The following is a 14168-nucleotide window of genomic DNA, read 5'->3' as shown; positions in this document are numbered from 1 at the left end:
GCTGTGTCCACAATCACCTCCCCTTGTTGTTCATGTGTGCTCCTCATCCCATTAGGGACGTATCTGTTGTTATGGTCACTGTCGAAGTTGTGGCTGTGAAAAGTCTGCCCTATGCTACGTTTGTTTTGTTCCACCATGCCATCTCTTGATGAACTGTCTGCGTGACAACCACTAGCTCCTCCCAACTCCCTGGTGCCTATGACCATTGCTGCTGAAGCCATTTCTGGAAAGGTCACATGTGTAGGCAAATGTTGGGGACTATATCAATGCATGAAGCCATCATTGCCAGCAGGTTCCCCACTGTCAGAGCTTGCCCCCTGTGGTATAGATGTGTAGTGCTAATGTTCTCCTCTCACTTGGGAACACCTTTCCTAATATTGTGTTGATTTGGGATCTTAAGAACACCTTTTGTTCTGGTTCAGTTGATGATTTGTCCCAGTGTACTGAGACACCTAGTTGAATTAGTGTTTCTACTACTTGCTGTATATGCTGTTTGCGTAGATTGTAAGAGCTGTCTCTTACTAACCAGTCGTCTAGGTGCGGGTAAACATGAATTCCTTGCCTTTTTAGGTGAGTGGCTAATGCGGCTAGGCATTTTGTGAAGACTCTTGATGCAGACTTTAGCCCAAAAGCTAGCACCTCGAACTGGTAGTGTGTCCTGTTGACCACAAATCTTAATACTCTTGTGTCTCTTGTTCATGGGAATGTGCAAGTACGCATTCTTTAAGTCTATGGTTGCCATGTAGTATCCTATTTGCAGCTGCGGAGTAAACTACCTTCACCCCGCATCTGTGACCCCACATGCTGTCACAAGGCGGTCATAACAACAACCGCGTTGTGACAAGGCATACCATTTCCCCGCAAGTCGTTACAACGACTTGCGGAGGGGGGAGAAGGTGTTGGATTTAAAATCCAACACCTACCCTACAGTCCACACAGACTGGAGTTGGAATAGTACATTTTACTTCTCCAACATCCAGCGCCCCCTCTACAATTTGTTGTAACGACTTGCGGGGTAATGGTATGCGTTGTCACAACGCGGTCGTAGTTACAACCACGTTGTGACAGAATGCGGGATAATAGTATGCGGAGTGAAGAGGCATATTCCAGCTGAGGTATTACCTGTTGCAGTGTTGTCATTGTGAATCTATGCGTCTTTATGAATTTGTTTTTTTTTGTTGATTTTTTTTCTTGTGTCCTCATATATGCCACCAGATGGAATAACTCTAGAAGGAAACTCTCAATTCTGCCAACATAATACCTAACTGTGCGCCCTGGAATATTTTATTATTATGTTTAGCTTTCGAGAGATCTCCCAGAGGTAGGTTCTCTACCAGTCCAACTCCCCTGATCGAAGTCTCTGTGCCTTGTTTTGGGGAGGACCGGAAACCCCTGGCATAATCATTGGACATTTGTTGTCCAACTGTCCGACCATCTTATCAGCGGGGCCCAAATCTTTGCCGCCTCCTCTCCTCCACACAAGAGGTCTATTTTACTAATAATCATAATATTTTTTAAGCAGTCTGCAAACCTCGGGGGGGTTGGGGATTTCCACTCTCTGCAGATCTCCCTCCTTGCGATAACAATCACATAGAATATAAACTGGGTGATACTATCTCTGATATCATATTCCTCTAGCAAACCCATAAGGATCAGTCTAGAATTACATGTGATTGATCTAAGCAATACCTCTTCTAAAAAAATACAGACCGATGACCAATAGTTTTTAATCTTTATGCAGTCTGCAAAAATGTGTATATCGTCTGCCTCTGTATTTTTGCATCTGGGGCAGAAATATGGTGTTCCCGATATTTTAGCGAGCTTCGAGGGAGACCAGTAGACCCTGTGTGCCGTGTAGAGATGATTTCTTCTGAGGTTGGCGGGTTTTATTATTTTTTGAGATATTGCAAATGAGTCTAACCAAACCTCCGATTGTTTCTCCGGGTCATCTCCTATTATATCCCCCCACAGTTTCGAGATCTCTTCCTCCTGCCTATCCTTTGCCCCAATTAATAAGTTGTACCATGCTGAGACCTCACCCTTCCACCCTTCTTGTCTGTTAACTAGCTCTAGGAATTCGCAGCCCACTGTTTCTAACACCCAATTTTGGCTTCCCCACCATGATGAAATTTGATAGTATTTAAACCTCGCAAGTGACCCTCCCGTCAGATTATGTATAGATGTCCAATCTAGTAGTTCTTGATTTACCTGGACATCTCCCCATCGTTTTAAACCAGCCTCTCTCAAGGGAAGGGAGAGTCGATCTCGTAAACATTCAGGTGTTCCGGGGGAGTCCCAAATTGGTGCCAGAAAGTTGTAGTAAGGGATTTTCCAAATTTTGCAGGCTGTTTGCCATAGTTTTAAGGCTGATAGTAGAATTTTAAGGCGGACTTTTTTATAAAATTTTTGGGCGCCAAATTTAAACAAAAAAAATTCAAGACCCTTAGGAAGGTCAGATAACAAAGCTTGAAGCAAACGGCCATGTGATGATGAGTCTAACTTATTTGCCAGGAGTCTGAAGTTTTTCAACTGAAATGCATAACAGTAAAATAACAAGTCCGGGAGAGCTAATCCTCCTATTTTTAACCCCCTCCTCAATTTCTTCCATGCTATCCGTGGTGACCTAGATGCCCAGATAAATGAGCCAATTTTTTCCTGGAGATTTGAAATGTCTTTATTACAAAATGTTAGTGGAATACTATTGAATAGGAAAGTCACTTTGGGTAATATTACCATTTTAATTTAATTGACTCTTCCATAGATACTGAGAGGGAGATTGGACCATCTCTGAAGAAGTTTAGTTATCTCTTTAACCACGATCTGCCAAGATATTTTGGGAGTATCTTGTAGTTTCTGAGTGATATGTATACCTAGATATCTGATATTTATTTTTGTATCTGGTATAGGCACGGGGCTATTCCAACTCATCACATCTGTTTTATTTTTGTTAATAACATAACCTGAGATTGCTCCAAATTCCTCTGCTAAATTGAATAGCTTTGGGATAGCATCTAAAGGGTTAGTAGTGTATAGCAACAGATCATCAGCATACAATGCTGTCTTTAACTCCAGCCCACCCATATTAAAAGGAGTAATTGTTGGGTCAGATCGTATCACTGTCTCAAAGGGCTCAAAATATAAGTCAAAAAGGAGGGGAGACAGGGGGCAACCCTGCCTCGTCCCTCTTGATATCTCAAACCAATCTGACAGTGCCCCATTAACTAAAACCTTAGCTCGTGGATGCCTGTATACATTTTTGACAGCCTGAATAAAGAGTGGTGGAAAGCCAAACCTTGTTAGGGTGTCCCACAGAAACAACCAGTTAACTTGATCGAAGGCCTTCGCTGCGTCTATTGCCACGATAGTAAGTGGCAATCCCTTTGCTTCAGCATAATCGATTGCACCGATGACCTGAAAAGTCAACTCGTTCATTTGTCGTCCTGGGATAAAACCCCTTTGATCAGGGTGAATGACAGATTTGATGACCTTGGATAGTCTCTCAGCCAAAATCCCCGAGAATATTTTGAGATCCGAATTTAAGAGAGATATAGGTCTGTATGACTCTATGTTCTTTGGGTCTTTGTTTGGTTTTGTTATTAAAGTGATGGTTGCTTCAAACCAGGAGGATGGAACATCTCCTCTTTGATGGTAAATATTATTAAAAAGGGACAATAGGTGTGGAATAACCACCTCTACATTATCTTTGTAGATCTCCGTTGGCAGGCCATCAGGGCCTGGGGCTTTGTTCTTGCTCATCTTTTTTAGCTGAACTCTAATTTCCCCCTCAGTGATGTCTCCCAACAGAGTCTTTTTGTCGTCTTCATTCAATTGAGTTAGAGTCCTTTGATGCCACCACTTCTTCAGATCATCTATTCCAACGTTGATGTTTTCCCGATATAGTTCTTCCATGAATCCTCTTGCTTCCTCCCTGATCTCTTATTCCTTGATTAGTTTATCTCCAGAAGACCTTTGGCTTAGAGTCTCGATGTTGTTTCTGGTTCTGTCTGCTCTGGCCTTCCACGCCAAGAGTGCCCCGCACCTCTCTCCATATTCAAAGTTTTTTAATTTACTAGTCTCCCATCTGTCATGAATCTGTTTGTCAGCTCTCACTTTAAGACTCAACTGTAATCTTTGAAGCTCCTTTTCTAATTCTGGAATCTTCCCCCTTTCCTCCAAGGCTGCGTGCTGGACCTCCTGCTCTTTCTTTTTAATGGAATCTAGTTCCTTTGTTTCTGTGTCTTTTATCTCTTTTCTTTTTAGCCTCATATAATATCCCAGTAAACCTCTTAGGAAGGCCTTAAATGATTCCCATACAGTCTGCTCAAGTGCCGAGCCCACATTAAATGAGAAAAATTCCCTTATGCCATTTCTAATTTTAACTCCAATGTTGTCATCCAAGAGAATAGTTCTATCTAAGGTCCATCTTCGTTCAGTAGCCATATTTGCAAAATTAATGATAAGTTGACTACTGAGTGATCAGAAAGGCCCACTGGAATATGAATAACAGATGTCAGGACTGATTCCAAAGAGTGATCTATCAAAAATAAGTCAATTCTCGAGAATTGTTTGTATCTTTTACTGAAAAAAGAGTATTCTCTACGGTTGCCATTCTTTGTTCTCCATGCATCCAACAGGTTATGTTCTTTCATTATATTTTTAAGAACAGAGAGGGATTTCTTAGGCAGAATGTATTTTGCTCTAGAGGTGCGATCCAATTGAATATCTCAAATCAGATTGAAATCCCCCCCAAGAATCAGAGGTGCCCTACTCGAGATTAAGACCCTCTCAAGTTTGCCCAAGAAAATGTCATTGTCCTCATTCGGGCCATAAAATACAGCAAAAGTATACGGTGAGCTAGTGATTAGAAGTTCGGCTACCAGCCACCTCCCAGTCTGGTCTGTGTCCCATTTCTGTACTTTAATGCCCTTGTTTGCTCTAAAAATTATTGCAACTCCTCTGGATATTCCCTTTTGCCTTGAGCATAGGATGTCCTGTACCCAATGCCTTTTCTCAAACACCTTTTTGCACTCTTTTTCTTCAAGATGGGTCTCCTGAAGTAAGTATATACTGGCTTCAAGATTCTTTAGGAAATCACAAATTCTCTGTTGTTTCTTAAGGCTTCCTATTCCGTTAAGGTTCCAGGAAATAATCTTACTAAATATATGGGGGTTCACTGCCATGGCCAAATTTTACTCACCCAATTAATCACTAGGGAAGTATCTGGATGTCTATATACATGTTTATAAGTCTGTATTTGTCTATGTTTGTAAATATTAGTTTTAGAATTTCTATGCATAAATGAGGACTTTTTTCTCCTTCTATCTTGACTAACCTGCTTCCTAGCCTACTCCTTCATTTTCTGTACAGTTCATCTACCTCGTCCGGCTGATTACAGGTGAAAGTTTTATTATTCCACATAATCTTAAGCAGGGCGGGAAACTTCATCTGTACTTTTGCTCCCAATGATCTCAACTCCGGCATTCTTGATCCCAGTTCCCATTGTCTCTGAGCTGTTCTGCCTCCTATGTCAGACCTGATCAGATATGGGTGAGCCCGATAATGAAGAGAGGTGCTTGCTAGAGCTCTACTCATTATCAACTCTTTAACGGAGTAGGTCTGGAAATAGACAAATATTTTCCTGGGCTCTTTACGGTCTTGATGTATTCTAAAGGGGTCTCTGTGAACTCTCTGGATCTCCGCCTCAAGGTCTATGTCTGGACGATCTTTCAGTAACCCCTCCCTTAGGAGTCTACAGACAAAAGCCTTTATATCCCCTACTTCCTCACCTTCAGGAATCTTTAAAACTCGGAGATTGTTCCGTCTCGAGTGGGTTTCAAGTCTTTCCATATCCATCATTAAGGCCTTATTCTGTTTCTTTAAAACTTTTAACTCCTCACCGTTTTCTGTGGTAAAATCTGAAAGGGTGGAGACCTTTTTTTCCAGGGTAACTGTTCGCGCTTCTATTCCCTCTAATCTGGTTTCTAGTAAATCAAACCTGTCATTTAGTCTTTTCTGATTCGCTTCTGAAGTCTCGAACTTCTCCAACAGGTCGCTTCTTAGAGCATGAATCAGAAGGCCAATCTTATCAAACTCCTGGGAGGGAGTAGAGATCAATCCGGTAACTTTCTCTGCAGCTTTTTCTGACGCGACATGAATTGTAGGAGCTGTGGTGGATTGACTTTTGAGGTTATCAATATGTCTATTTTCCGCTGTCTCTGATGTCTGTAAATTCAAAGGGTCTCGATGCAAGGGCAGATTCTCGGAGGGATTATTAATTCTGTTACAGCTTATTAGAGTGTCGTTATCTATATTAACTGAACTCTCTGAGTCTTTTGAAGTTACCTCTGTTTGAGTCTCAGCTAATGGGGAGTACCTGTTAACTAAGACTGGACCAGGTGAAGAAGGGTGCGCCGTACTCTGAACAGGCCGCCGGGTATCTTCCATATTAGCTCCTTCTTCTAAAGAATTCATTTTCTCTAGCACCTTGAAATAGCTTTTGAGAGAGGGAGTATTTTTTTGCGTTGAGATCTACTGGGGAGGTTTACTACAAATAGCTTTTTTAGAACTCGTTTTCTTCTTACTTTTGTGCGGGATTAAAGGAGAAGGTCTCACCTTCTCACCGAGTTCAGCTAAGTCTAGAACCCCCTGCCGTTTTAGCTCTTGTTTTGATCTCAGCTGGTATCTATTCTTAACTACCTCCCCTCGGCCCTTAGCCTGCTTACTGTTTGCCCGGTCTTTTCCCTTACACTCTGGGATTCTAGTAACTTTAGCTGAATGCGGTTCTACTCGTGTGGAAGTAACCGTATCAGGCACAGTGTCTGGGCTCCCTTCCCTCTGGTTCAACAGAACTGGCGCTACTATTTCTGTTGTAGGTGGAGCTGCCTCCATACGAACCCCACCCTTATCAAGAGTAACTGAAGTAGCTGGAGCGAGGTACCTGCTAGCTGAGAAATGCCCCCAGCAGACAGGTCCTCTATAGTGCTGCAATGGAAACACACTTCTTTTACGATGCAAAATATCCCACTTCCAAATAACCCCCTCCTGAGTTCCTCCTCCACAGCGTCTAAAATTGGCACTTATCTCAGATAAGCAGGGGTGTCCTGGAAAGATCTCCGTGCTCGTAGCAGGCACCTCCGCTGTGCTTCCCAGATCCGCTTTTGCCGCTCTCGCCGTTTTCGCCGTTCTCACAGCCTCACCTCTCGCGTCCTGTATCCGCCCTTCCTCCGCTTCCTCGCAGCCCTCGCCTGCTGCAACCATCACCTTACTTCAGGGTCCTAGCGCCGGCCGCCGACCGCCGCTCCGGTAGTTTCCACCGCCTCAACTCTTCTCCTCCATTAGTTGCATGTAAATACAAAAAGACAACCCCTCGTTTTTCGCTAGAATGTGGCACGCAATCTTCGTGCTACCAGTTCTTACCTGAGGGGTTCTGCCGGGACATCCTATCAGTCAATCTGGTGCGCTCGGGTAGAGAGCTCCGCGGCAGCCGCTAGTCTGCCGCCGCCATGTTCCCCCCAACTTACTCTGGTTTCTCTTCAAAACAAAAAAATCTTTCGCCTTTAATGAATTTGTTGAGGAACCTTAGGTCTAGTATTGGTCGTAAAGTTCCGTCCTTCTTTGGAATAAGGAAGTATGTAGAGTAAATGTCCTTGTTCCTTTCCTTGCATGGTACTTGTTCTATTGCATGTTTGTTCAGAAATTATCTCAATTACTCTTGGAGTAATTGAGATATTTCTTTTTTGGAATGTATCTTTTTGCTTGGTCTTTTGTTTGGAGGTTTCTTTGCCAACTCTATGCAGTAACTGCACTTTATTATGTTTACTATCCATTTGTCTGAAGTTATCTTTTTCCACTCTTTGAGGAAGTAGGTTAACCTGCCTCCTACTGTTGTAATAAGTTGCAGGGACTGTATGATTGTCTGGTTATTGGTTTGCCTTGTATTTCTTTTGTATAGCACACTCTGTGATGTCTTTGGAGAATGCACAAGTTTTTGAATGCAGTCACTTGGTGGTTGTTTGTCCTTTTGAGTCTTATTCTCAAAGTCAATGACTGTGACGTCTGCTTCCACTTCGACTTCCGGACCTTCGGCAGCATTGTCCAAGTCTTCGCTGGAGAGCCAAAGGTCTCGAAGCGATGGTGGTGGGTCTTGACCCTGCAGGTTATAATTGGCTCTTCTCTGCCTTTCTCTTGCTCTCAACATCTTTGGGGTGAAAGCTGACCATGTGTTGCAGTCATTGATTCCGTGATCCAGTGGCAGGCAAAGGTGGCAGACTGGATGCTGGTATTCTTGTGCGTATTTGTGGTGACAATTGTCACATAATTTGAAAGGTGTTTTGTCCATTACCGCATACAGGGAGCCCCCTGCATGCGCATTCTTCGTGTCGTCAAAGTTTTGTTTTTCCTTCTTTGTAGCTCTCCAGGTCCGAGGATCGAAGTCTGGTATGTCGAAGACCCTTTCCTCCTGCTCTTCGGATAATTTTCGTTATTCTTTCATCGATTCTTCTCTTCAATCTTCTGGAGCTCCTCAGTCTCGATCCAGACCCAAAGGCTGAAAAAAAGAATCTGAAGATGGCGACCAGAGGTGGGAGCTTCCAGAGGAAGCCCGTCAACGTTACATGAGGACAGCAAATGGCGGTATATCGACTCCCATCAACCAAAAAAAACAAAAAAAGAAAGAAATACTACAATTCCGGACCCGCCCACTAGATGGCAGAATAATGCACAGCATGCGAATCCAGAAAAAATTCACGTTGCAAAACCATATTTACCAGAAAGACTGTCCCAATCACTGTGATCATTTCAACTTCCACATGTCGTGTCTCTGTACACATGCCAATATTGTACAAATCACGGTTCCTTAAGTATAGTCACACCTTCCAAGTAATATCGATAACTAGAGTTCCCCCTAATGTATCAAATGCAAGACCAAACGCTTGTGATAATCAACAAAATCGTGAGGCCCTCTAAACTCAACCACATATTGTCCTTCGCTGTTACTCTGCCAGTCTAATTTAAACTCACTTCAGTATCGGTCCCATAACATCCGAGCGAGAGTACTCCAGCTGTGGCGTGTAACATAGGTGCCATTTTCGGCCGTAAATAAGCCCCATTACAAGTGAAAAGGGACTGGAAGAAACCGGCTCGTCCGGGTCTCCAATCACGACATGCAATTGCAGCCACCATGTTGACATAGTGGTACTAATGTTATACACCCAATATTTATTAAACGTTCCCACTAATCCTCGCCACTCACAGGCCATAAAAATTATCCTTACATGTTTCCAACTCGGTTAATTACAACGCGTAGTAGCACCTGACCCTACTGAAATATTGTCAGTGACCTATACAAACATATTATCTACCTATCCAATAAAGGTATCAAGTGAAAAAGGACTGAAAGGAACCTGCCGGTCCGTGTCTCAATTTGCGACACGCAATCACGGCCGCCACTTTCACATTCGTTAAGATTGTTTCTTCAAGATTGTGGAGGCATATGACCCCCCCCCCCCCCCCCCGATATAAGTGTGCCCTAAAGGATGCAATCAATTTCCAATTGACAGCACTTTGTTTTTTGTATTTCTACTCGTCCCCCGGGGAGAGGACGACACCTTAGGAGCACCTACCTCAAAGACTGAACTATTTGTTCCTATCATTCGTTAAACTAGCTGTGCACTTGTCTACCAACCCACACAGTACTTTTGAATATACGACATTGCAAGGAACAGGCAGGGAGTATGGTATGCAGCAACTGTTCTTTTAACTCAAGACTAATGGGAGTCTGGTTAGACAGATCTGCATATTGGATAGGTGGATGATATACTATTACAGGTCACTGATGATATTTCAATGTGGTTAGGCACTATCATGTGTTGTAATTTGTGGAGTGGCAACGTGTAATGATAACCATTTTCCAGAACATTAACCACATCGCTGCAGCGGCTATTCCGCCGCAGCGCTAAACGGGCGGGGTGGCCGCACGGCAGCCGCATGCTGGTGACAGAACTGCTCCGTCACCAGCCGCGGTTGCGCTGTCCTCGTGACGGAGCGGTTCTGTCATGGCCCCGCCCGCCTAATAGAACGCGCCGTGCAGGCGCGAAATCAGCGCCGCACAGGCGCGGCGGCCGGGCCACGATGGAACCGCTCCGTCATCAGCACAGCGCACCCGCAGATGATGACGGAGCGGCTCCGTCATCAGCATCGAACTGGTTAATAGAGAGTTTTGCCTATGAAACACTGTAGTTTATGATCAATGTTAAATCCCTCTTAAACCGCTCTCTAACGCATGATCCACATTGCCTCTCCTTCTGAGATTCAATTCCCTTTTTCCCCCATAAGGGTCTCTAAACACGTATTCATTGTAGTAAATCCTGAAACATTTACTTTGTCCTTGTGCAGCACAACTCATGGCATGAACTGATATGGGATATCTCTCGCCCCCGTGTTTACTCCATCATTTTAGGCTCTGATAGTACTTCTGATATAAAAATGGTGACATTTGCATATAATAATATACATCACAAATCTTGTGTTACAATGGATAGAGGAAAGAGAATCATACTTATTACCCCCCTCACCCCCCCCCCAAATCATTTCACATTATCCATTGTCTTTTTACACATGCTACAATGGCCATCCAATTATTGCTTTTATCTACCCCTATGAAAGGTGATGTCAGGTCTGATTGCAGTCCAGCCTTCTAGTCTGGTCTGCCCGTAAAATATAGCAATGTTTCTGCATACTTTCTGTAGTAAGTTAGATAACCATGTATGGTCCATGATCAATCGGACCGTGTCTCTTGCCCTGTTCTTTGAATTGTATGGTTTGATATGTCACTCCTTGCCACCCTTAGAATCCTATTGCAGGCTGATTTCTGTGCTCTATATCCTCTTTGTGCACCATGCCTCCACATAAATTCTGACATTCAAGTTCATTGCTACAATTGCGTTGTGTATGCATCATTTCCTCATTTGAAATTGCACTAATCTGTTATCTGGGGTGTGCACTGGATGCATGCATAATGGAATTACATAAGGTAGGTTTGCGATACATTCAACTGTGTATTGTGTTGTCCCGAATGAATAATTCCACATCCAGAAAGACAGTTTAGTCCCACTGTGAAGGTGTGTAAATCTGATATTCGCATCATTAGTTTTAAGATAATCACAAAACTCCCATAGCCTGTGTCGTACCTGTCCATATCATGAAACAGTCATCAATAAAAATGCCCCCAGTATAAGATGGACTAATTCTATTTTGTGCCACTTGGGCCCCAAATCCACTTCTCCAGCCACCCTATAAAGAGGCTTGCATAAAAAGGAGAAAATCTTAAACCCTTGACCGCACCTTATGTTCGTCTATTACCATTCATCCTTAGACAGAAATGAATTTTTTTCAGAATCAACTCTGAAATGTTGCTGTCAATCACAGTGCTTTTCTGTGTGTGTATTGGGGGGGGAGGTTATATAGCTTGAACTAGACCTGAAGGTATCGGAGCGCTTTTCATGAGCACAAGTTGCATTACAGATGGACACATTCATTTTTTTTTTGGTTAGGCATGGGGATATTAAGTGATTTGCCCACAATCACAGGATCTGAGCATCCCTGCCGAGACTTGAACCCAGCTTCACAGATTAAAGGACGACTGCTCTAGCCATTAGGCCACATCCTCTCCTCAATAGGCTTGGTGCCCAAAATGTGTCATAATGCGGTCATTCCCATATCATGTCTTATGCTCGTGTACAAAGACAACATCCAGCAAGCATTTGTAATGCAACATTTTCAATTTCTTGTTAATAAGACTTGTCAGTTTGCAATGGAATGACACGGAATGCTATGAGAAACTGGCTTTGAATACAACTTTTGAACTGACAAGTCTTAAGAAGCAAATGATAATTTTGGCAAGACAAATGTTTGCTGGATGATGATGAATACATGCATCTGCAGGTGGACCACCCAGGACACCCCTGCTTATACACTCTTCCTAAGATTCACAAGGATCTCCTCTTTACTCTGGGTAGACCTATAATGTCTAGCATCAGGGGACCTATGGAGAGACTTTCAGAATTTGTAGATATATTTCTACAAACCTTGGTGTCAAATCATCCTTTGTACATAACGGACACTAAACGCATATCAAGTATACTCAGTGATGTAAAATGGGAACCAGGGTTGTGGCTCCGTACACGAGCATGAGACATGATATGGGAATGACAGCATTTCAACACATTTTAGGCACAGATGGGCAAGCTTATGGGAACACACTAAAATGTTGCTGTCAATGACTGCATAATAATTCATTTCTGTATAAGGATGAATGGTATACACTAGTGCAAAGTGTGGCCATGGGCTCCAGGTTTTTCTCATTCCTATGCAAAACTCTTTATGGGTTGACAAGAGGAGGAGTGGATCTGGGGCACAAAATGGAATTAATCTATCTCATACTGGGGTCGTTATATTGATGGCTGTTTCATGCTATGGACAGGTACTGCACACAGGCCACAGGAGTTATGTGATTATCTTAAGATATGTTGGCTGTGATTGTGCTAAACGAAGCAGGGTTCTTGAAGCAGCAGAGCGAGCCGAGAAGAAAAAGCGCCGAAGCCGCCCCAGCGCTTTTCATCTGTTAGCGCATTTGGCAGCGCTTGATTGACACTACTGCTCGCGTTTCCCGCTTCGCGGGAAACACTCGCCAGGAACTGCCTATTGACCGCTGGGTCTAAAGAAACCACATTGACCAGAAGCCTCTGGTAACACGAACTGTACCGGACACGCCCCCCCTCACCTGCCTTCATTAGCGCCTGAGGTGCGCTGAGGTGTGGAGATCATTTTTCCTGTTGGCTGTGATTGTGCTAAACGAAGCAGGGTTCTTGAAGCAGCAGAGCGAGCCGAGAAGAAAAAGCGCCGAAGCCGCCCCAGCGCTTTTCATCTGTTAGCGCATTTGGCAGCGCTTGATTGACACTACTGCTCGCGTTTCCCGCTTCGCGGGAAACACTCGCCAGGAACTGCCTATTGACCGCTGGGTCTAAAGAAACCACATTGACCAGAAGCCTCTGGTAACACGAACTGTACCGGACACGCCCCCCCTCACCTGCCTTCATTAGCGCCTGAGGTGCGCTGAGGTGTGGAGATCATTTTTCCTGTTGGCTGTGATTGTGCTAAACGAAGCAGGGTTCTTGAAGCAGCAGAGCGAGCCGAGAAGAAAAAGCACCGAAGCCGCCCCAGCGCTTTTCATCTGTTAGCGCATTTGGCAGCGCTTGATTGACACTACTGCTCGCGTTTCCCGCTTCGCGGGAAACACTCGCCAGGAACTGCCTATTGACCGCTGGGTCTAAAGAAACCACATTGACCAGAAGCCTCTGGTAACACGAACTGTACCGGACACGCCCCCCCTCACCTGCCTTCATTAGCGCCTGAGGTACGCGCACCGCGGAACGCGCGCGGGCGGCGCCGGGCTAAGCCCGGGCAAAGGGCGGGCCCTCAGTGGCCGAGGTAGGCTGGGCTGGGCCCCGTTATTTTAACGTTTTCTCTGTACTCCAATTCTATCTTGTCGTCGGTCCAAGAGAAGTGATTTCCTACGTTTGTACAAGAACGCTGGCCGTACTATTGTAATTTTAATCACATTTGTCTGTAGCTAAGTTATTTTATTATTCACTCTCATACTTGGAATATTCATTCCTACATACGTCGTAGGTGTGGGAAGCTTTATTCGAAAAAGATGACTAAAAAGCTCCGTTCTGGCAGAATGGTGGGTGGAAGAACCTGTGCCAAAACAAAATCTAATCCCCTGAGAAATAAATCAGTGAGTAACCCGCTGCTAAAGGGTCAATGTCAGCTATTTGAACTATGGGAAAAACCGGGGGACAAACTCCTAATGACCGGTGAAAAGATAACATGGCCCAAACAAACCAAGAGGCTTATACTAATGTTGTACATAGCAATGCTCTGCCTATAACATCTGATCCAGTACAGACGATACCCACTGACTCCCTTAGTATCGTACATTTTGAGGAGGGCGGGGCTATTGATTTTCCTGCAACTCTGCCTAAAGGCGATTTAGTTAAAGTCCCCGTCCCTCCCTTGGAGTCCTCTTTGAACAGTATGAATGGGCAGGTTTCATTACCACTTTCCATTGACCTTGAACTTTGTGGCCGCTATGTGAAACCTGACAGCCC

This window comes from Lissotriton vulgaris, chromosome 2_1, assembly GCF_964263255.1.
Source record: "Lissotriton vulgaris chromosome 2_1, aLisVul1.2, whole genome shotgun sequence".
Taxonomy (NCBI): Eukaryota; Metazoa; Chordata; class Amphibia; order Caudata; family Salamandridae; genus Lissotriton; species Lissotriton vulgaris.
Note: the sequence above shows the minus strand (reverse complement) of the source record.